The 23,148-nt window shown below is 39.2% G+C and overlaps 1 long non-coding RNA gene across 1 annotated transcript; it reads right to left on the bottom strand.

Moving 5' to 3' along the window:
• Positions 1-1,573: 1,573 nt before the first annotated feature.
• Positions 1,574-8,444, bottom strand: LOC134360072 (uncharacterized). Its single transcript, XR_010021246.1, has 3 exons — positions 8,377-8,444; positions 2,977-3,163; positions 1,574-1,769 (listed from the first exon to the last, which is right to left on the bottom strand). It is a non-coding gene; the product is annotated as an uncharacterized LOC134360072 (long non-coding RNA).
• Positions 8,445-23,148: the final 14,704 nt, after the last annotated feature.

Raw genomic sequence — 23,148 nt, 5'->3', positions numbered from 1 at the left:
TTCTCTTTCAGTCCAGGTGATGGGTCTTGTCCTGAAAGGTTGACTGCCCATTTCTCCCCACAGATGTTAGCTGACCCACTGAGTTCCTCCAGTAATTTGCTTTTTGCTCCTCATTCTAGCTTCTACAGATTCCTGTATCTCACAATTAAATGCAAGCTGATCTTGTCTGTACAATGTGTGTCATCAAAACTCAGCATTTTTAGGAAGGGAACAGTCATTACTTGAGGGTAATTGAACAGGACTGACTGTTGATGCTTTGTGTGGGGAATGGATTGAAAAGTGCCAGAATTCTGTTTGGCTGTGAATCAGGAGCGAGAAACCAGCAGCCAGGAAAAGAACTGAGGATGGAAGTTTTGGCACATTGTTGGAGGGCCAGAAGTGTGGGGATGAGGATCATTATGCCTTTTTAGAGGGAGATTGTGAGCTTGGAAGAGGTAGGTTTGGGTTGTGGTTTTGGCCTGGGACCTGTCCAGATGATTGGTGGGACCAGTCCAGACTGATGGAGGTGGGATGTACAAGAGTGCGAGTCAGTAAATGTATCACCTACTTGGCGTCCTAGGCCAGCAATGTACAAAGCAGGGTCATATTGTCTTGGGAAAGGGCAGCAATAAACAACCAGGACCTCTTGATCCTGGACTAGGTTCCTCTGCTATAACAAATGATGGGAGTATGTGGAAATTCCAGTGGACAACTAACAGCAGTAAGTGCTGGTGAAATTTTCCAAGTGAGGCAAAATGACCCAGTGTTGGTTGCTGTAGTTCATTGCTATATCAAAAACACCTATTCTCTATTTCAATTCATTTGATATGGTGTACAAGATGATAAGAGGCACTCATGCAGACACTCGAACAGTCAGGGAACCAAGGGGCGGAGACCATGGTGTGGGTCAATGGGATTATCATAGACTGGGATCATTGTCAACGTATACATTGTGAATGAAGGGCCTGCTCCTCTTTTGTGCAGTTCTATGCTCTATATCTGATCTCTCATATATTATAACCACAATGGCTATGCATTGATGTACTTCACAAAATGTCATCAATGTAATGGAGCTTGATTTCTATCAGTGACGTGCACTCTGAAAACATTATATAGTATTGATCTTTGGAGAAATGTTGAAGGCCATTGAGTTCAATTACATACTGCAGTCAAGAAGATTTTTTAAAAAAAATTCTGTTGGATAATTAGCAACTTTTGTCTTTCAACTGTGCTTTGGGTTAAGGATGCAGATTTTATTACATGTACATTTAGCATGCAGTGAAAAGTGCCATTTATTTTAACAGCCACACACACCTAAGGATGATCTGGGAGCAGCTCCTAAGTGTTGCTACACATTCTGATGCCAAATTAGCATGCCACAGTACTTGACAAAACAACACTGAACACAACAAGCAACAGACAAATAGCAAAGCAAACCCCTCCCCCCAAACCCACCCATCCACATGCACGGACAGTCCTCCAACTCTGGGACTGGCCCCCAGTTTCCAGGCTTCAGCTTTGAACTAAACACTTCTGATCAACCTTTGGTCTTCATTCTTCAATACTGTCCTCTGGACTAGCTGATGATGGGTTTCTAAACTCTGGACGTTGACTCACTGGCTCACAGGAATTCTTGTGCCAACTGCTTGCACGGTGATCTGATCCCATGAACCACTGACCCGGGACAGACCGACATCCATGGGTGTCACAAAAAAGAGAAAATCTTCAGATGCTGGAAATCCAAGCAACACACCTAAAATGCTTGAGGAACTCAGCAGGCCAGACAGCATCTATGGAAAAGAATACAGTCAACGTTTCGGGCCAAGACCCTTCAGCAGAACTGGAGAAAAAAAGATGAGGAGTATAGTTAAAAGGTGGGGGGAGAAGAGGGAGATGTAATTCATTACCCATCCAGTTCCCTGGACTTCAAATGTGAAGTGGAGATCTGACCTCTAACTCCTCCATATCCTTGTCCCTAAATTCTAATCTTACCATTAACTCCCCCCAGCCTAGTCCCTAAACCCTAACATGCTTCTCTGTCCCTAAAACCGTCCTTATGAAATTAAGAAGACAGTTAATTTGAGCCACGATCTCAATGGAGCCCGCAGCTCTGTGCCATTTTGTCCGTCTTGACAGGTTGCTTTCCATACTGAGTGCTCCTTGCATCCCAAAATTTGATAAAGCACTGAAATTTGAATTCTGCAATATTCCTGCCAATGCTGACAAAAAGATTAAATTGGGGTTTCTTTCATAAAAGCTAGAAGTGTTGACTATAGTGGAAGAAACTAAAAATCTGAGCCAACTTGGTTGCTTAACTTTTAAGTACAATTAAACTTGTTGGGTTTTAACATCCATAAATTCAAGTTTACCAACGAGGAAATGTTAATACAGCCAATTAATAATGAAACAACCCGCAATATGCATTACCTGTGAGACTGAAAATGATAGCAACTCACATCCAGCAGTCTCATCATAGATTGTAAATGTATCATTTTGGTTGCTTGTAACAGCCTAAACAAGGTTGGCAGAAGTTCCTGAGTGACTTCATTGTGTTGCATCTTTTATAAGTTTAATTATGTCCTCCTAATGTGATGCTATTAGTCAATGCATCCTATCTGCATCTTCTTAATAAGCAAGTATAGTAACCTGTTGTGTCATTTTGCCAAGGATGTTCTTTATGCATCTTGCTTCAAATTGTCAGCAGAGTACAATCTATCTGTTTTTCTTTTAGTTTTAAAAGCACATCAGTATGAGTCAGTCCCCTTCCCATTTCCTTTCTGTTTAGCTCTGCAGATTCTTTGTATTCTTATACCAGCTTTTACTATACTGAATAAGACACTGCATTTCTGTCCAATGGTCGGTGAGAAGTTGAGACAAGGGACTAAGGTTAAGGCAGATCAGTAATAAAAAGTACTGAACATCAGCAAGGCAATTCAAAAACTAGGGTGAGAAAGGAAATTGCAGATGATGATAGGAAACTAGGAGACCGTGGTTTACCTGATGATGGGAATGTCATTGTTCATTCCCGTGAGTTGAAAAGGGCCAAGGTAAGATGTTTTTTCTGTCAGGGTGCATGCTTGCTGGACTGGATCCAAGTGCAGTGGAATGGCAGACTCTTTGTGTCATGGTGGTCACTGGCACCGACTCAATGCAGTTGCAGAGGATGGCAGACTCAAGACTCAGCCTAGAAGTGGAGGAACAACAGACTCATGACCTGACCAGCAGTGAGCTATGACAGATTCATGACTCGACCCAGGAGCGGAGGAACAGCAGAACTACCCCGCCTCATGAAGAGATGGAACCAAGATGCTAGGCATAGGACTACCAACAGAGCATGCATGGCACAAATGAACCACACCACAGACAAATCATTCTCCCCAACATACAGTAGGACTCCACAAATAGAGCACAATGAGAATCCCATTTAAATAATCATAAAATCCGAGAAAGGTATGCTGATTACAATTAATTTGACAAGATTAAACCGAAAGCACCTGGGCTTAATAGCTCTAACAATTAGAAAATAAAGGTGGTTGAGAAACCATAATGCCCAGTGCTCTATGGCAAGCCTTAGAACCCTTCAGGGCTCATGACAGTTTCTTCTGGTTACACAGGCTGCAAGCCACCCCATGGGAGAGGAGTGCCTTTGAGAATTAAAGTGGTATGCAGCAAAATTCAGGATCACCCCTACCGACTGAAATATATATGTTCCGCAAAGCAATCACCCAATCTGCATTTTGGTTCTTCATTGTAGAGCAGTCCACATTATGAACGTTAAATGCAGAACACTAGGTTGAAATGCGAGTGAATTGCAGCTTCTTCTAAAATGAGAAATTAAACTGATTCTGCAACCTACCGATTCACTATCAATGTATGATGTTATTGGGTTTGATGACCATGAAGTTCTGACCTCAGGTGAAGATCTTCTATCCAATATAGGTAGCTATTGATACCTGCACTAAACAGAGCTTATACTGTAACTACCTACAATATAGATAGACTCGTTCACTTCCTTGTTTATCCTCAGTTGTGAGTTTAGGTATTAATACTCCCTAGCAAGGAGAAGATATTTCTAGCTAACAAAGTAGTTTAAATATAGTTTATTTATTTTTAGTGATACACATTTAAATCCAGACAAATTATTAAGACACATCTTAAAACTCACAGAAGATTTCTATATTATAAAAGAGTTCCAAATAACAAACCATTTCTAAAATACCAAGGATTTTCAAAGCACTGTACAATTTCAATAAACTAAAAAAAATCCCCAAGTCGCAGGAGAATGAATCATTCATCCCAGAAATCAAAGACAGAGCAATGAATTCTAGTTCGCCTGATGTTTCTGTCATTCTTTTTGATGTTCCTGGACCATTCCTAAAAATCCTGACTGCTCTCTACATTTATACTAGTTCTCTGCCATTCATGCACATGTGATATTTTTTCAGACACCTTTTTACACAAACAGGCTAAAGGTTTCTGGGAACAGAATTCCCAGATAGCCACAATTAATGCTGAGAAGCTGATGCTTTGAACACACATTTCTTTCAACTATTAAAAGATCAGCTATTTGATCTATGATAAGTGGTAATATCAATCAGTTCTGCAAGCTTCCTTGAACTTCGTCACTTAGCCAGTGATGTCTGGTTTAATATTAGACCAATTAAATAACCTATTGTTTTTTCTGCGCCTCTTGAACAAGAAGCCCGGGAGCTGTGAGCCAGTAAGTCTGTGCTGCATAGACAGTGTTTGGTTTTCTTGCAACGCTATTCTTTTAACTTCAAACAGACTATTGCTTGCTATTAACATTAAGAACAGAAGGCTCATGTTTATGACAAGAAGCTAAACAAAGAATATGGATTGGAAGTTAAACTTATTCAAAACAACCCTTTAATCTCTTTAAGAGTCCACTGATGTTTTTTAAAAAGCTAAGCTTGACAAAAATGAAAAGGTCCTGAAGAATATCTGTCCTAATGACTTTATAAGTTAGATTCTCAGTATTATATATTTTTTTATTTTCACAGTGTGTCTTCTGTTGCACATTGATTGCCAGTTTTTATTCATATTTTTTCATAAATTCTATTATATTTCTTTCTTTTCCTGTAAATACAAGCAAGAAAATGAATCTCAACTAGTATATGATGACACAAATGCATTTTGATAATAAATTTATTTTGACTTTGACTTTGAAATGATAAATAGGAAGCATGGAGGAAATTGGATGGAAGTTGCATCTGCTCTTGTCCCATACAATATATTATCTTTCTTTTGACCTGTTGATGAAAAACACTTTCCTTTATATAATATTCTAATACTGAATATTCCAGAACATTTCAAAGCACATTACGTTACTTATGAAGTACCACTCTGATGAAACAAATTCATCAGTTGGTTTGGTGCACAGTATCATTGAAATAATTTGTTGATTTGATTTAGAGATAAATATTCACCAATAAACTCAGTATAAATCCAGGCTCTTTATGGTACTGCCATAGAGTGAAACTGATGACCCAACACCCTTGAAACCTAGGTCTCGGCCTGAAACGTCGACTGTACCTCTTCCTAGAGATGCTGCCTGCCCTGCTGCGTTCACCAGCAACTTTGATGTGTGTTGCTTGAATTTCCAGCATCTGCAGAATTCCTGTTGTTTATCCTTGAAACCTAGATGTGCTGCACTAACAAATTTTCCACGCTGTTAAATATCATTCCTACTGATATGCAAATACACTTCCATTTCACTTTTTGTATGTTAAATAGCAGTATGATAAATTTTCTAGTGAACCCACTGACTTGAGGGAAGTGGGAAACTCTCTCCGAATCCAAACCTCCTCATGATCCTGTCTGCTGGTGTTCCAGACCTCAACCCAAGCTTCTGCTACACATCCTGCTTGAACTCTAAACCCCTGGTGCACATTGGAGATAACTGAATAAGCCAGGTGGTGGACTATGGAATGCTGATTTATCATAATTTTTCATATGAGCGACTGGAAGCCCTTAGTTTAGCAGGTCTTTTGAAAGACAGCACAACTAACATTGAGGGTTTCCCTTTATTCTCATACTCACAATTGAAACATTTGAATTTCATGTGGTATAATTCACATTCTGTCACCTTATTCTTGAAAGCCTCAAAGTCCAACATCCTTTTCAATTATACCTGCCCTTTCTACAAAGAGTAAGCCAATGCCATTATAACTGTTTTAGTACTTTCAGGGAACAAACAAGTCTAAATCCTCAGGAGATTCAAATACAGCAGTTGAGTTTAATTTAAGGCGTTCTTTCATCAAATGGGATGAACCCTGATGTTATTTTACTATCTGGTTTTGAAATGAAGCACGTAGTTGTTGATTTGGTTCCCTATATAAAATATGAATTTGTTTACTGCATTAATTGACAGCGAGAAAGTGCAAGGTAGAATCGATCAAAAAATTCAATTAGAAAATCCAGTAGCCTTCCTCAGCAGCAGACTATTAGTTTAATAAAAGTGCACCATGTGGAACATTTTTCAACAAAAGGTTTCTTTTTGATCATAATACTGAATATAAATCAATGTAAATTTGAATTGCATTTATAAAGTAACCAACTAAAATGTAATTGCAAAATTTGCTTTTCCAATTTTTTTTTAGAAAAGTCTTTCTGTTATTATGAAGGCTCTTATTTATGAAGTGGAGCTGATTTGTCTAATCACTTGACTGCAGGAAAATGTATGCAGGTATTCCTTAGTGCTCAGCACTCCTGGGGATGTTCGAACTCCATATTCATCTCTGTAAGCCATGCATGGTAACACACATTTCTATTTCAACATTACAGAGAATGCACATGTCAGCACTGTGATGAACAAAATTCAAACACATCTTACGAAAATGCAGATACTATGTTCTGATGAATGTTTCAATCAATCTATCCAAAGAGATTTTTTTTAGGGTTGATTTGTTGAATTTTAATCCTAATGTCTTTTCACTTCCTCTTGATTTTTTTTGCCAAATTGGATGAATTATGGTTGTAATTCATTATAAAGGATCCAAAAATATAATATGTCGATCATGGATCCATCAGTCTTCTTCACTTGCTAGTTTGATAGTCACATATTTGGGGAAAAAAGTAGTTTCATGCATTTAAAGCAATTCTGGATCTATTTCATTTATTTTTGACTATAAATCTGATTATCAAAATATATCTCAGTGTTGACAACTTTGTGATGTGTGACAGAGACAGGTGGTTCAACGTCACTGAGCCAGTGCAAATTAGGTGACCAACATTTACACGAAAGCAATCTGTAGATCAGTCATTTAAGAGTCTGGCACAGGGACTTGAAAAGATTATTATTTATAGATTAGCCTGTACAGGATCCAGATGGCCAAAGAAATGATCTGTCCAATGTTTCCAGGCGAACAGTCAAAATGTGTATAGAAAGGCTTGTGAAAGCAAATGCATAGGGTGGTGGTAGTGGTGGTGTAGAGGTGATCTCAGATTGGGATATTCTTTCACTTGCAGAGTCCAGGGGCCTGTATATGGTAAAACAGGACTTGAATGAAGAAAGTTGGATGAAAGCCTTTTCTCTGAGATCTCTTTGGTTGTGCAGTAAGGAGGGCCTGGATGATGTATTAGTTATATTATGCTATTTATACAATTCATTTTTTTAACTATGAGTTTCTTCTTTATGACAGCACATGGCTTTGAATATACTTCTTAATTTAGAATCATAGAAACACACAATATGGAAACAGGCTCTTTGGCCCACTGAGTCCAGACTGTCTATTAAGCACCCATTCACATTAACCTGACATAAATTTATTCTCCCCACAGATTCAACCACCCTCCCACATAACTGATGGGAAATTTGCAGTTGACAACTAATCCACTAATTTGAGGGTTTTTAAGATGTGGCATGAAACCAGAGCATGAGGAAGAGCCCCATGGGTCATGGAGAATGTGCAAATTCCATAGACAGAGCACCAGAGATTATGATTGGACCTGGGTTGTTACCATTGTGGCCATTAGCTGTCCCACAATCCTTTCCCTATTTAGATGTAGCAATAAAGAAATGTAACAATTAATTTAACAATAAGTCTGCATAATAAATGACATTACAAGTGCAAAGTCTAAGCAATTGCAGATTACAATCAGGGAAATGGGAAGTTAAATACAGTAGGGTAAGGATTGCCAGAGTGGGAGCAAAACTGTGGATGAAGATTTGTTAGGGTGGTGAAAAGAAAGAAGATTTGAGTGTAGAGGTGAAGGGAATGGAGTGGTTGTTCAGGGAACCGACTTGAGGTGATTGAAAAGATAATTGGTGTTGGCAGTGAGAAAATGGAAGTGGCCAATATGCCAACTAGTTCAGGGGCAGAACTTGTCATTGGTCGAGCTGTAGGGGTAACTAGTAGCAATAAAAAAAATACTTACCCGCAGGGAGCTGAAACTGTTATTTCCTTTGGGAGTGACTTGGGTAAAGTGGGGCCCTTCAGCTTCCGAGGTAATCCTCAACTCTCTAGGTTACATCTGCTATTATCTGGGCTCTTGCCAGCACAGTATAATGTTAGTCAAGTGACAGCAAAATAAACACTGCATGTCCAAGAGGGACCAGGCAAGTACACATTATAAACACAGTGAATGAATAAGGGAAATTTGGAAGTGCATGACTTGTGGATAAAGTAAATGTAATTGTTCGAATACAAGTTAAAAGTTTGTGCGCTATATGGTAAGACTTTATATTTTATTAAACTCTGATGTGAGTGCCAATCACATCCAATGAAGGAATCAAGGCTCCAACCTCATTAGTGGCATACCAAAACAAAATAGTCAAATTTGCAGAGTGATTGATAAAAATTATTCAAGTAGTTCATAAGATGGTGCTGAGCTGTCCTCAGTCTTGGGGGTCACCAACCATCATACCTCTGACCCGCACTAAACTCCAATCTCAGAACCCGCCAACAACTTGCTGACCTGAGGCATGTGGCACCAGCACTTCTCCTCACTGGCTTTGATCCACAGGTGAACTTCTTTAGATTTGTAGGGATAGTTTTGGGGAGGGGGTTGGACAGAGAAGGGAGCTAGGGGCCAGGTTTGGGTTTGGGTGCAGGGATCTTGGGAATTAGAGTTGTTACAAAGACATACCCTTAGTAATAATGATCAGTTATGCACAGACAGAATCTGTATTTACCAACAGCATCCTTTTGGTCTCAACTGAAGAGCACATGAATTTACACAACCAGATATGTATGGGCACACCTACCAAGCTTCCCTGACCCTCCATGAACAGTCAAAGAATAGAAAAGATAATACCCGGGAAAGGAATCTGTGCTGGCCAGGTGTTCCTCATAGTCCTGATCTAATCTCCACAAGTCCGATGTGGAGGTCCTCCACGTTGGCAATGGTTAGTTTCTGGAGAGTTGTTGTTCCACTGCATTCAAAGCTCCTTACTTTTAAACACATCTTATCAGTATAAATGTTGCAGTTCCATCTTGTTGGCTGGAGGACACCTGACCAACCTGAGTCACCTTCTTATTGGCTGAGGTCCAGCATTGTTCTATGGCCTTTGCCCTTAGCCTTGTGCCTTTTGTTCTTTTCAAGTCTGACTGGTTCAAACCAGTCAGATCAGGTGATCCATACACCGAGCCCCTTCCAGCTCCTACTGCAATCCTGACATCAAACATTATAAATAACTACTTCCCTGAGAATGGTCTCAAGTTTAGAAGATCATTGGCAGAAAATTCCTTGTGTCTACATCCATTGCTCTGATCAGAGCAAGAAATCAGTTTAAACAGTTCATAAAACGGCGGCTAAAATGACAGTCTCTCAAAATGGTCACCTCCATTCTTGTTCACTGATAGTCATTCTTTCTGGTCAACAGAGGTCAGGCCAGAGTCTAGGCCTCCATTAACGGGTATGAAGGACAGCAACAACATGGATGAAGTACAACTGGGTCAGATGTCAGGCTGGTACACCTCAGGCTGGTGCCACACACCTCAGTTCAGCAAGTTGTCAGCGGGTCCTGGGATTGGAGTTCTGTGTGAGCAGGAGGGATGAGGGCTGGTGACTGCCAAGGTATGCGAATCAGCAAGACTGGAATTTGAGAATTTGAGTCCCATCATTGAAGAGTGTTGAGTTTGGGTTCCTCGTCTAAAGTGCTCAATCATCATCACCTGTGAGTCCTACTTCGATACTGAAGATCGAAGCCATAAGGTCAGCTGACAGTCCAGAAATTGAGGCCCGATGACCAGACCCCCAAGTCTATGAATCTGCTGGGAAGTTGAAGACCTAATGTCAGTGAATCCCTGAGTCCACCGGTGATGGAGGCCAAAGATGGCCTGCCCTGGGCTTAGAGGACTGTGTATGTGTGTTAGGAATGAGGAACACAGCTTGTTTTGCTGTTGTTTTTCTGTTGCTTGTTGGGTTCTGCGTTGCTCTGCTGGGATTTGAGAGCATGCATTGTGAGCTGATGACACCAGTGGTCTGCCCCCAGCACTCCTCAGATTGTGTTGGTTGTTAACACAAATAACACATTTCGCTGTATGTTTCGATATACTGTACATGCGATAAATAAATAGATAGCAATTTGAATCAGAATGTTGTACTACATAATAGAATGTCCAGGTACATGTACAATGTTCACTCTAAATTTTAATTCACAATGCTACCCCACTCCCCTTGCACCATCCATAGGCTGTTCCTTGAATTTAATGAGTATTTAATCTTTTCCTGCAGCTACTTCTGAAAGTACTTGTCCTCCTTCGTTCCCTTAGATATTTGGCAATCTAAAAATGTCACGTAGCAACAAATTAAATGTTATTCCATACTTAAACAGCATCCCTCCGTGTCAAATGTTCCAAACCAGTTTATTCAGTGAGCAATAATATTTTAAATTATTATGTGGTGTATATCATTGCACAGTATATTTCCCACCATATTTCAAAGCCAGTAAAAATTGACCATTGATCTATGATTATGAATTTTCTTTATGCTTTATGAATCTTTTTCTACTTGAGAGGAAAAAAATCTGTGTCACCAGGTGCCTATGATCACTGTGGCATTTGTGAAGTTATTTGTCAGGAAAGATGCAGTTTAAGTGGCATCAAGTAATGCTTGTTCCATGTCAGATCTTATTTATTTAGTTAGTTATTTATTTATTGACATATAGTGCAGAGTAGGCCCTCTTGGCCGTGCCACCCAATTGTCCCCAATTTAATTATAGCCTAATCATGGGACCATTTGCAATGATCAACTAACCTACGAACCAGTGCATCTTTGGAATGTGGGAGAAAACTGGAGCACCCAGAGGAAACCCACTCAGCCTCAGGGAGAATGTGCAAGATTCTTATGGGCAGTGGTGGGAATTGAACCCGTGTCACTGGTACTGTACAGCGTTGTGCTAACGACTACGCTACCATGCCGCTCCAATGTGCAACAATGGAACACAGTAGCATGTGGGAACTCACCCCCTGACACGGATATAATTTCCAAATTAAATTATAATTGTTTGGAAATACATAGAATGACAGTCACTCTTTGTAAGGGTGACATTGTCCACTTCTTAAAACTTGCCATATGATTGATTCACTCCTGATAACATTGCGTTGGAAGAACTTAAATATGGTAACCCACTAATGAAAACCGCAAACACAATAAACTCTCCTTGCCTGTTCTTTATAAGATTGGATCTCCCCATTGATCCAATCACCATCATTCACCAAATGTCCTCCATTCTCTTCTCTTTCGGATCGTCAGCAGTTACTGGCAGCAGATTGTTATCTTGTTCTCGTACCTCTGCATCTGGAATCATCACACGAAATTCATCCTTGAACATAGAGAAAGGGAGAGAGGGAGGGAAGGGGTGAAAGAGAGAGAGAGAGAACGAGAGAGAGAGAGGAGGGAGAGGGGAAGACAGAGCGAGAAAGAGAGAGAGGGATAGAGGGAGGAGAGACAGGGAGAAGGAGGTGTTGAGAAGGGGGGAAGGAGAGGGAAGAGAGAGTAGGAGAGAGAGAGAGGGAGAAAGAGAGGGAGGGATGGAGAGATGGAAGTGGGAGAGAGGAAAAGGAAGGGGAAAAAAAACATCAACTGCAATGGGTTCCAAATCCATGCCTTTGTTAGAAACTTAAATTCCAGCTGCGCATAATTTGCCAGCATAATCACCAGTTGACACACATTCCGGCTGCTACTTGGTGATCAAATAATCACCAAAAAGGTGTGATGGAAATGAAGAAATTTAACAGCAGCTCGCAGAACATAACCATATTGTAATCATTGCACAGAGCCAGAAAATAAAGCACAGGTGGTAAATTTAGAGAAAAGATTTTGAAGGGTATAGGGCTTCCTATTTCCATTTATGGAGTAGACTGCTGTCAAACAACGGCCAGGACATTCTTGTCAATTCTAACAGACTAGAGTCATATACCCCAGGAGGCAATAGGGATAAAGTATAAATGCTGACTATGGGAGAAACAAACCAACCCCTTTATTCTGCACAATTAATAAGCTCTCGAAGAATTCCATCCTTCTAAGCATTGGCCCCACCACCAATCATTCACTCTCCCAAGAAAAGATGGATTTCAGGGCCCAGGCAGCTGCTGTGAATTATGCTTTGCCATTACTACAATGTTTTCACTGCAATATGGAGATTAGGGCTATATTTGCTGACTTCTTCATGACTTGCAATACTGTAAGGAAACAAGTGTTAGTGCATCTGTCCAACTACTCAGGCTACTCTGGAACAAAAGTTAGAGGTCTATTTACAACATAAGAACAACATGTGAAACATCTGCACAAGTAACTATAATGAACTGTGGAAGTTTACTTATAATGTAACTGCTGGTTTGACCTTGCAAGAGAAATCAATCCAGAACATTGACATTTCACAGACATCTTATCTGTCAGCAATAGCTCATTAATTTCATAAATGGAGATTACTGTCCAGCTTCAACCAAATCCACCATCTCAGTTTTCCATCTCAAGTGCCTCAAAGCACACAATACCCTCAACGGCACTCTCTAATGGAAAGGAGCTGTAGCATGGCCTGTGATATCCAGCTTGGAGAGAATTTTGATTCCGTCCAATTTGCTATCAATGTGTCCTTAAGAACATCTCAGATACAAGGAAGATCATCCACGAGTTCCCTACAATGTATAGGGGTGCTAAAGATTCCATATTCCATACATCAGTCATCACATCAAGCTTACTGACATACAGCTACATTAGTTATTGAGAATAATCACAGAAAATTTAACTCAACTCCAGTTGAGTGGTTTCAGGTTCTTCCCCACATTTCCCACTTTCCACTGATGGGTAAAAGAACGTGCAGAGTATCAATTCAGATAAATACTAGTCTTCATCTTCCCATTTGTGGAGAATTTCAGGATCTTCCAATCTATCATGGAATCTCCAGAAACCTCTTTTGAATATGAGCTGGGCACTGGAATCCGTGGCAATGAAGTTTGGGCAGAAATACCTATGTGTAAAATCACTCATCTTCTATCTAATTCAACAGCTCAGTACTTGAAACTATCAGGAGAAGGCAGCAGAGCACATGGGTGAACCTCAATAATATGTCTACTAATGAAGGCTGAAATGGAGATACCTATCAATATGGCCACTGAGGGTATGATTGTGGTTTTCTGCTCTGCAGCCTATCCTCTTCAAGTTTCAACATGTTGTGCATTCAGAGAGATGCTCTTCTGCATTCTATTGTTGTAACACATGATTAGTGAGTTACTATGGCCTTCCTGTCAGCTTGAATCAGTCCGGCCATTCTCCTGCAACCTCTCTCATTAACAAGGCAATTTCACCCACAGAACTGCTGCTCACTGGATGTTCTTTGCTTTTTGCACAATTCTAGGGACTGTTGTGTGCAAAAATCCCAAGAGATCAGCAGCTTTTGAAATACTGAAACCACCGCTTCTCGTGAATACAATGAAAAGTGGTGGATACAGCCCAGTCCATTAGAAGTTAAATCCTCCCCACAATAGAGCACACTTACAGGGATCCCATCATCCAGGCCATGCTTTCTTCATGCTGCTACCATCGGATAGGAGGAACTGGAGCTTTAGGTCCCACACCATCAGATTCAGATAGATATTTACCCTTGCATCATCAGGCTCCTGAACCAGCATAGATAACTTCACTCATCTCAACTCTGAACTGATTCCACAACTTGAAAACACGGGGAAATCTGCAGATGCTGGAATTTCAAGCAACACACAAAAAAAATTGCTGGTGAACACAGCAGGCCAGGTAGCATCTATAGGAGATACTATAAGAGATACAGTGGGCGTTTCGGGCCGAGACCCTTTGTCAGGACTAACTGAAAGAAGGGATAGTAAGAGATTTGAAAGTGGGAGGGGGAGGGGAAGATCCAAAATGATAGGAGAAGACCGGAGGGGGGAGGGATAGATTGGAGGACTGGAACTGGAGGAGAACGGGGGATGTGAAGCTTCTGATTTGCTTGTATAGGAGAATGTGAGCTTTGTAAAGACCATTTGACATTTGCCATGACTAAAAACACAGTAATGTGCCATTGTCGTGAATTTTACTCTATGTGCCTATTTTCTCTAATCATACCCGGACAAGCCAGGATACGCCAGGAAGGTATGGCACCCTCCCATTATCCTCTCATATCCCCTTTGCCAATCACCTGTCCAGCTCTCGGCTCCATCCCTCCCCCTCCTGTCTTCTCCTATCATTTTGGATCTCCCCCTCCCCCTCCCACTTTCAAATCTCTTACTCACCCTTCCTTCAGTTAGTCCTGACGAAGGGTCTCAGCCTGAAACGTCGACTGTATCTCTTCCTAAAGATGCTGCCTAGCCTGCTGTGTTCACCAGCAACTTTGATGTGTGTTGTCCACAACTTGCAAACCCACTTTCAAGGACTCTACAACTCATGTTCTTGGTATTATCTATTTCTTTATTTTTGTTTTCACAATCGGTCTTCATTTGCACATTGGCTGCTTGTCAGTCTCTATTTATGTATAGTTTTACATAAGTACTAATGTATTTCTTTATTTTCCTGTAAATGCCTGCAAGAAAATGAATCTGTAAGAAGTATATGCTGACACATGCATACTTTGATAATAAATTTACTTTGACATTGACTGTGACTTTGATGCAGGTTAAAGCAAAACCTTGCAATTATATTTTCTGTCTGGAAAGTATGATACTGTTGTGGGGAACTGAAATTAAAATCATGATAATGGCTTTTTCTCCTAAATATGTGTGAAAGAGAGACTGAAAATCAAAAGCAAGAGTGGCCTGCAGTCAAACAGATTAGCTAATCTCACTAAAGAAATGAATGTTAGTGTTGGCAATTAAGGAGGTAAAATTCAATAACGGGAAAAAAAATAATCAGGCTCTTAACCAAGCAGAGTCTGTAAATGATTATAGTATCCAAGGCTTCTGAGCCAGTTTCTCATCTCTTTATTCAGCTGCTTAGATGGGATTCAGATTAAAATAGACAGACAAGCTACTGAAAATTAGTTAATCTAGTGTAGATTAACTAAAATTGTACTTCAATTGAACATCTTTCAAGGAGAAGTTCCTTATAATGCCCGCACACATGATGACTTGGAATTGGTGACTTGCTTGTTAAAGTTGTTTAATATTTATTTTTTATTCAATAATGTATTGATTACTCATTCTGAAATACTTACAATACTACATTATGTACCACTGAACATAAATTGATCAAAATGACAAATTACAGTATTGCTGCATTTTACAAAAAGAAACCCTCAAGTTTATTTCAATCGCATTCAATTCCCAAATCCTTTCACCCAATATTTTGCTCTCAGTCCATACAATCCTGCTGAGTTTTCAATTCATCATTTGTGATTATCAGCGTCTCAGAGCTTGTGTCTGCACGGAAATAAATTCAAGTCTGTTTTAAAATAACACAGAGATACTTGGCCATAAGAGAATAGAGTCCAATTATTTCTTTATTTACTTACTTAATTGCCATCTGATAGTAACAGAAAATAAGAACAGGCCATTTCGATCTTCAAACCTATTCTGCCATTCAATATATTTGTGACTGATCTTTTAACTCACTACTATGTGTTTTGACTTTAAAAAAGCCAAGCAGAGCTCAAAACCATGGACACTACACATGGTTTTTGTTCAGTACAAGCAGTGAGGCAGCGGAAACCAGTTGGAAGAATCTTCCCAAAGTCAAATTACATCTTTGTTTCCACATGCAAAGCAATAACTGATGATCAGATACAATTTCAATTATTGACTGCACAACTTATGTCAGTATTTTGCATCTTGACAAATGATTCAATAGAACTACACATTTATAATGGAGACACACCTTTTAATTAACAAATCTAACAGAATATTCAAACACCTTTGTTGAGACAAGGCAGTTCATCTGGAACTTTAAGCTTTTGAAGACAAAACCCAGAGATCCAAACCATGCTTTATTTACATTTATATTGCAGAAACACTCTTTGGATGTTTCAGTGCTCCAAGTATTTTCAGTCACCAGTTTAATTTCAATGGCCCCCTGCTGTGCCAGGAGCCTATTTCTTCAAAATCAACAGTATTTGTTTATGCAGCTATTTTTGTATTGAAAAAAAAACAGAATATGGTTTGAAAGTAACTTTTGTAGGTAGTTTGTGGGTGGTTTCTTGGTTGTATTAATGTAATTAATGTCTTTATGTCCTGTGATTATGACTATTAATCCTTAACACTATATGGAGTAATAGTCTTTCACATCCTAAACATTCTTGCTTTACCTATCTTTCCCTAAACTCTGCTGTAACAAGAAGTCTGCCCTTCTTAAATACAGTCAGTGATTTGATCTCCCTTACCTAGTGTGGTAGCGAATCAGAATCAGAATCAAGTTTATTATTGCTGACATATACTGTGCAATACATACAAATCACTATATTACAATATGAAATATATAAAACATAAATAAATAGTGCAAAACGAGGGAAAATAATGAGGTTGTGCTCATGGGTTCATGGACTATTCAGAAATCTGACAGCGAAGTGGAGAAATGCTTTTCTTAAAACAATGAATGACTTTGGCCTCGCTGATGGTAGTAATGAGAAGATCCTTCTTTATGGATTTTTTTTGAAGATGTCCTCGATGGTGGGGGTACCAGTGCACATGATGGAGCTGGCTGACTCTACAACTCTATGCAGCTTTTTACAATCCTGTGCATTGGAGCTTCCCTGTCAGGAGGTGATGATACCAGTCAAAATGTTCTCCATAGTACATCTGTAGAGCTTTGCTTGTCTTTGGTGACATAATAAGTTGCCTTAACCTCCTAATGAAGTATAGAATGCTTTCTTTATGATTGCATAAATAGTTAGAATTTCTCGAGTTCATCACCCTCTGAGTAAATAAATTTGCTATTAAATAAGACTTAAATATGTAGAGATTATGACTGCATTGTTAGACTAGGGAAACATCATCTGCATTTCTGGTCTGTCCAGCCCTGTTAGAATTTTGATCTTTCATAGGGCTGATTGTAGACATTAGTTGTCTCTTTGGCTTCTGAAATCAACTTGGTTTTTGAAATCCCTGATGTTTTGGGGATAAATATTCACAATCTTCCAGTTGGAAAATTATCTCAGGAAGGACAAAATAGCAAATTTCACATCATATAAATGTTAGAGCTGCACAAGAAGGCACCTCCCAATCTCCACAGGAATCATCTACCACTCATTTCCAATTCATCACCTGCAACCTATTTTAACCCCAGTTCTCATCCACAGTCTTTGTTCACACATCAGATCACCCAGCCTCAACCTGGGCTCCTAGTTACCTTGTTGCCTTGTTGAGTTAAGTATCCAGTCTGCTTTGCAGCCCCTTGTGGGTTATTTTACAGTTTATTGTCAAAGTGATTGCCAACCTCTAAATAATATCACTGCTTTGCATTTGGATGAAGCCTCTACATTTCCTGACAATAAGACAGTGATAAAAAATCTGAATCGGAGAAGCTTAAATCATAGAGCAATTGGTACTAATAACCATTCCCAGATGGTTTTGCACTATTCTGCAAACTCCACAGCCTAGCACAAGTCATGTCTGCATAAATAATATGAATTACATCTTGAATGTATGCTGAGTGACATCATTCTGCATGCAATATTCAGTCTGAGGCATGGTAAATGAATCTATACCGATTTCCTCTTGGAACTGTCTTCATCGGCTATTCCTGAGACGATTAGGATCACTATCTTGTGTGGTGTGTTTGTGTATACTGTGTAAATACATCATGTAGATATCGAACATGATGAATTAGTGTGCAGATTGTTATTTTATTTTGTTTTTCCTTGTAGTTTTTGCTTTATGCTTACTTACAAGACCATAAGACCATAAGACATAGGAGCAGAATCAGGCCATCTTGTCCTTCAAGAATGCTCCTCCATTCAATCATGCTGATCCTTTTTCCCCATGTTTGTATTATTATCAGTTTGTCTATAGTAAATAGTGTATTTAGATCTACTCTTTTGTACTTCCTTTATCTGGAAAGCTGAAGTGTGATACAGTTTTTCCTGCCAAGCTGTGCATTGATATCTAAAATTGTCCCATACCGGTTTGCAGTATAAAAGCAAACCACGTGCTCACGTTCCTTTGTTACAGCCGCAGTTTGAATTGGAAACAGTTTCAACATGTCAGAATTTACAGCAGCACACATGAAGTGCTGAAAGAACTCTGCAAGTCAGGCCGGCAGCATCTACGGAAGGGAATGCACACTTGATGTTCTGGGCCGAAACCCTTCGTCAAAATTCTTCTGAAGGGTCTTGGTCCAAAACATCAACTGTTTATTCCCCTCTGTAGATGCTACCTGGCTTACTGAGTTCCTCCAGCATCTTCTGTACATTACTTAAGGTATCCAGCTTTTGCAGAATCTCATCTCAGTTTATAGTCAGGTACAGACAACTTAAATTCAGATTCATTCAGATTCACTTTATTTATCATATGTACATTGAAATACATACAGATTGAAAAGTATCTCAAGATTTCCAGCATCTGCAGAATCTCTTATGTTTATGACAACCACTTATAGTTTGTTCCAAGTTACAGCCTTTTTGCTACTTCTCTGCCTTTCTTGCTGGTTCAGGCTAATGTTGTCTGACCCTGTGCTACAGTGAACGTCTAATAAAATGGATCAATCTTGACTTCCTTGCAGCCTTCTGGATGACATCATCTCCAACAACATAAATGTCCTCAGGTGCTTTAATGTCCTGGCTTTACATGATGATATGATTTGGATTGTTCAAACTTAACATCAGCCAAGAGGATTTCTTCTTCCAAAATACATTTCACACAGTAGTGTAGCTAGTAGTGCTGCTTCCATAGCTTTAGCAACCTGTGTTCAATGCTGACCTCGGGAGCTGCCTATGTGCAGTTTTCCTGTTCTTCCTGTGACCATGTGATTATCCTTTGTATGCTCCAATTTTCTCCCACATCACAGAACTATAAATTCACTGGCCTCTGTAAATGATCTTCTAGGGCAGTAGAGAATTGCAGACTTTTTGAATCAGATTTAGCATTATATACAATGGCATGCAAAAGTTTGGGCACCCTGGTCAAAATTTCTGTTACTGTGAATAGCTAAGCGAGTAAAAGATGAACTGATTACCAAAAGGCATAAAATTAAAGATGACGCATTTCTTTAATATTTTAAGCAAGAAAACCGTTTTATTTCCGTCTTTTACAGTTTCAAAATTACAGAAGAGGAAAAGAACCTGAAGCAAAAGTTTGGGCACCCTGTTGGCAGTACTTCATAACACCCCCTTTGGCAAGTATCACAACGCGTAAACGCTTTTTGTAGCCAGCTAAGACTCTTTCAATTCTTGTTTGAGAGATTTTCGCCCATTCTTCCTTGCAAAGAGCTTCTAGTTCTGTGAGATTCTTGGGCCTTCTTGCATGCACTGCTCTCTTGAGGTCTATCCACAGATTCTCAATGATGTTTAGGTCAGGGGACTGTGAGGGCCATGGCAAAACCTTCAACTTGTGCTTCTTGAGGTAGTCCATTGTGGATTTTGAGGTGTGTTTAGGTTCATTATCCTGTTGTAGAAGTCATCCTCTTTTCATCTTTGACTTTTTTACAGATAGTGTGATGTTTGCTTCCAAAATTTGCTGGTATTTAATTGAATTAATTCTTCCCTCTACCAGTAAATGTTCCCCGTGCCACTGGCTGCAACACAAGCCCAAACCATGATCGATCCACCCCCGTGCTTAACAGTTGGAGAGGTGTTCTTTTCATGAAATTCTGCACCCTTTTTTCTCCAAACATACCTTTACTCATTGCGACCAAAAAGTACTATTTTAACTTCATCAGTCCACAGGACATGTTTCCAAAATACATCAGGCTTGTTGAGATGTTCCTTTGAACCTTTTGAATAGAACTTTTTGGCCGCAATGAGCTAAGGTGCCCAAACTTTTGCATGCCATTGTATATATAAAGCAGTTAAATAGTTAAATTAAATAAGTGGTGCAAATATATAAATAAGACACGTAGTGATGCAAAGAAAATAGATTGAGGGAAATAAAAGTCTGAATAAGTTTGCTTGGATTCTTTGTCAGGAGGTGTTACATGTCCAATAGGCTGAATATCTTCCTTTTGGGTTTTAGTAGTTGTGTCATTACATTTTTTGTCTTTCTGAAATATGCCTTCCCCTCATGAGATGCTATTTTTCTTCCTCAGTTAATTCCAATGTTAAAAAAAACAAATTCTGGAGATGGTAGGAACCTAAAATAACAATACGATGTGTAGAATTCTCAGCAAATCTGTCAGCCTCTATTGAAAGAGAAACGTGCCATTGTCTCGCATTGAAGAACCTTCAACGGAATAAAGAAAGAATGAAAGCAAGATAGTTTTAGTTTCCAGGGAGGGTGGGGGGGGAGATCCCCTCTGCACTGAATATCCCTCTACCTCTCTTTAATAGTTACACTTGCAATGAAGTTTCAATTCAACAGGACTTTAGATGTGTCAGTTTTGGTTAAATTACATTTTCACAATGGGGTTATGTTTTATCTGGGAAAGTGCAAACTTCAGAGCATCTCCATTTCTCTTTGATATAATGAGCTAACTACATATTACAATGAAGCACCATGTTAAAGCAAATAAGACACATAGGGGCATAGTCAGGGCACATAACAGACTCTTAATTTCTTAGCTAACTTTTTCCAACTCAGCATCAATCGATGATGGAACTTGCTGTTCAGACTGTTGTGAATATTACAGCTCTGTGCATATTTTACAATTGCAAATAGTCAGAAAGTAAAGATGTATTAAATTTCATCAAATATGCACATCACATCATTCTCCTGATATTTTATTCTCATAGTCTGCAAATTCACTAAACCTATGGTTTTCTGGGAAAGTATTTTGGTTCTTTGGTCAGGTTTGAAGTTATGGGTCATTAGCTGCCTTTACCATACAGTTTCATCAATATAAGTGTAGTTGGTCATTCTTTCTGCATTTATGGCTACAAGTGGTGATTCAGCAATGGAATTCGACTTAAAGAATTACGCCACAAGAGTGAATGAATGAGTCACAATGTATAGCTTAAGCAGTCCATTTCGTTCCATGGTCACCACAGGAGTTCTTTTCAGACAGCTTGATTCTGTGGTTTCACCTATCCAGGATCTTTGTCTCCTGTTATTCACAGAAGCAGCCGCATTCTTTCTTTCTCACTGGTGTTGTCACCATGGATTTCTTTGGTTTTGCTGCATGTACAATATTCAACCTACACAGAGCTCACAACAGATCATCCTTTGTCAGAGGCAAGTGCTCTCTCAACAGTAGTCTCTGAACAACAATGTATAAGGTCATATTATGTGGCTCCCTCAGTTTTCACATTCACAAACACTACAAAGATGTTTGCATGTGTTCAAGAATGTAAGACACAGTCTACAACAGAAAATATCTTGGGCATTGTGTCAAATGTAGCCTTGTCCTTGTATAGAGTTGAAGAGGCTTCCTGATAAATTTTGATTTGCTTTACATTATATAATGTTAAACTAAACCCAGCTTTTGGTTAGCCAATATTTTGCTTATATCTATAATATATCTATATTATATCTATAATATATAAAATAACTCTAGAAGTTATGGGAAGAGAACAAAAATATTTAAAGGGAATATTCAGAATATTTACAATATATCTGAACTGAGAAGATATACATGTCAGAAATAGCAAACAATCTGCTGAAAGAACTCAACAGGACAAGCAGCATCTGCGAAAGGAAAGGAAATGTTAATATTTCAGGTCAAAACATCAACAGGACAATGCAGAGATTCACCCTGAAACTTCAACAATTTCCTGCCTCCCATTCATCCTGCTTGACCTACTGAGTTCTTCTAGCAGAACGCTTGTTGCTCCAGATTTCAGCATCAGCAGTCTCCTGTGTCTCTAACTATCAGAAAATGTTGAATAAATTGGACCCCAGAAAAAGAGGATTGGAGTAAACGAGCTAAGGATTTATTTTCAATCAGCTAAAAAGGAATTTCATTTGGGAGAGAAGAAAATCCATCTTAGCATAAATGAATTATGTTTGGAAGTAACGACAGTACTTTGCAAATGAGAAATCCAAGCAACACACACAAAATACTGAAAGATGGTGAAGGGTTTCAGCCTGAGGCGTCAACTGTGTACTCTTTTCCATAGATGCTGCCTGACCTGCTGAGTTCCTCCAGCATTTTGTGTGTGTTGATAGTATGTTGCAGATGCTCCCTCAAGGAATGAACAAAATTTGCACAAGAATGCGCAGTCCAATATTTCATCATGAACTGGGTATAACATCAGCCCCTGTTGTGACTCAATGTATTCTGCAGCTTATATAGTTAGGTAATTTACATGAGCTCAACACATGAATCTCTATGCCAGTGTTTCCATTGGTATTGCAATCAAAACAAGGGGTCGATAAGTAAAAAAATACCAACCAACAAATAAAATACAGATTGCAGATGAAGCATGTTGTAAGAATGTGGAATTTGTCATGATGACAGTAGCATGGCAAATCGTATAAATGTTTTTAAAATGTCAGTATATAAGATGACAAAAAGTATAGATAGAGTCGACAGTATTCCCAGGGCAAAAATGGCTAATAGAATATTGCATAATTTTAAGGTGATTGGAGGAAAGCATAGGGAGTATATCTGAAGTATATTTTTTTGCATAGAGTGGCAAGTGCGTGGACCACACTGCCAGGCGATTGGTAGAGG

Source organism: Mobula hypostoma, chromosome 21, assembly GCF_963921235.1.
Source record: "Mobula hypostoma chromosome 21, sMobHyp1.1, whole genome shotgun sequence".
Classification (NCBI taxonomy): Eukaryota; Metazoa; Chordata; class Chondrichthyes; order Myliobatiformes; family Myliobatidae; genus Mobula; species Mobula hypostoma.
The sequence above is the reverse complement of the archived record's forward strand: the minus strand, read 5'-3'. Positions and strand labels throughout refer to the sequence as shown.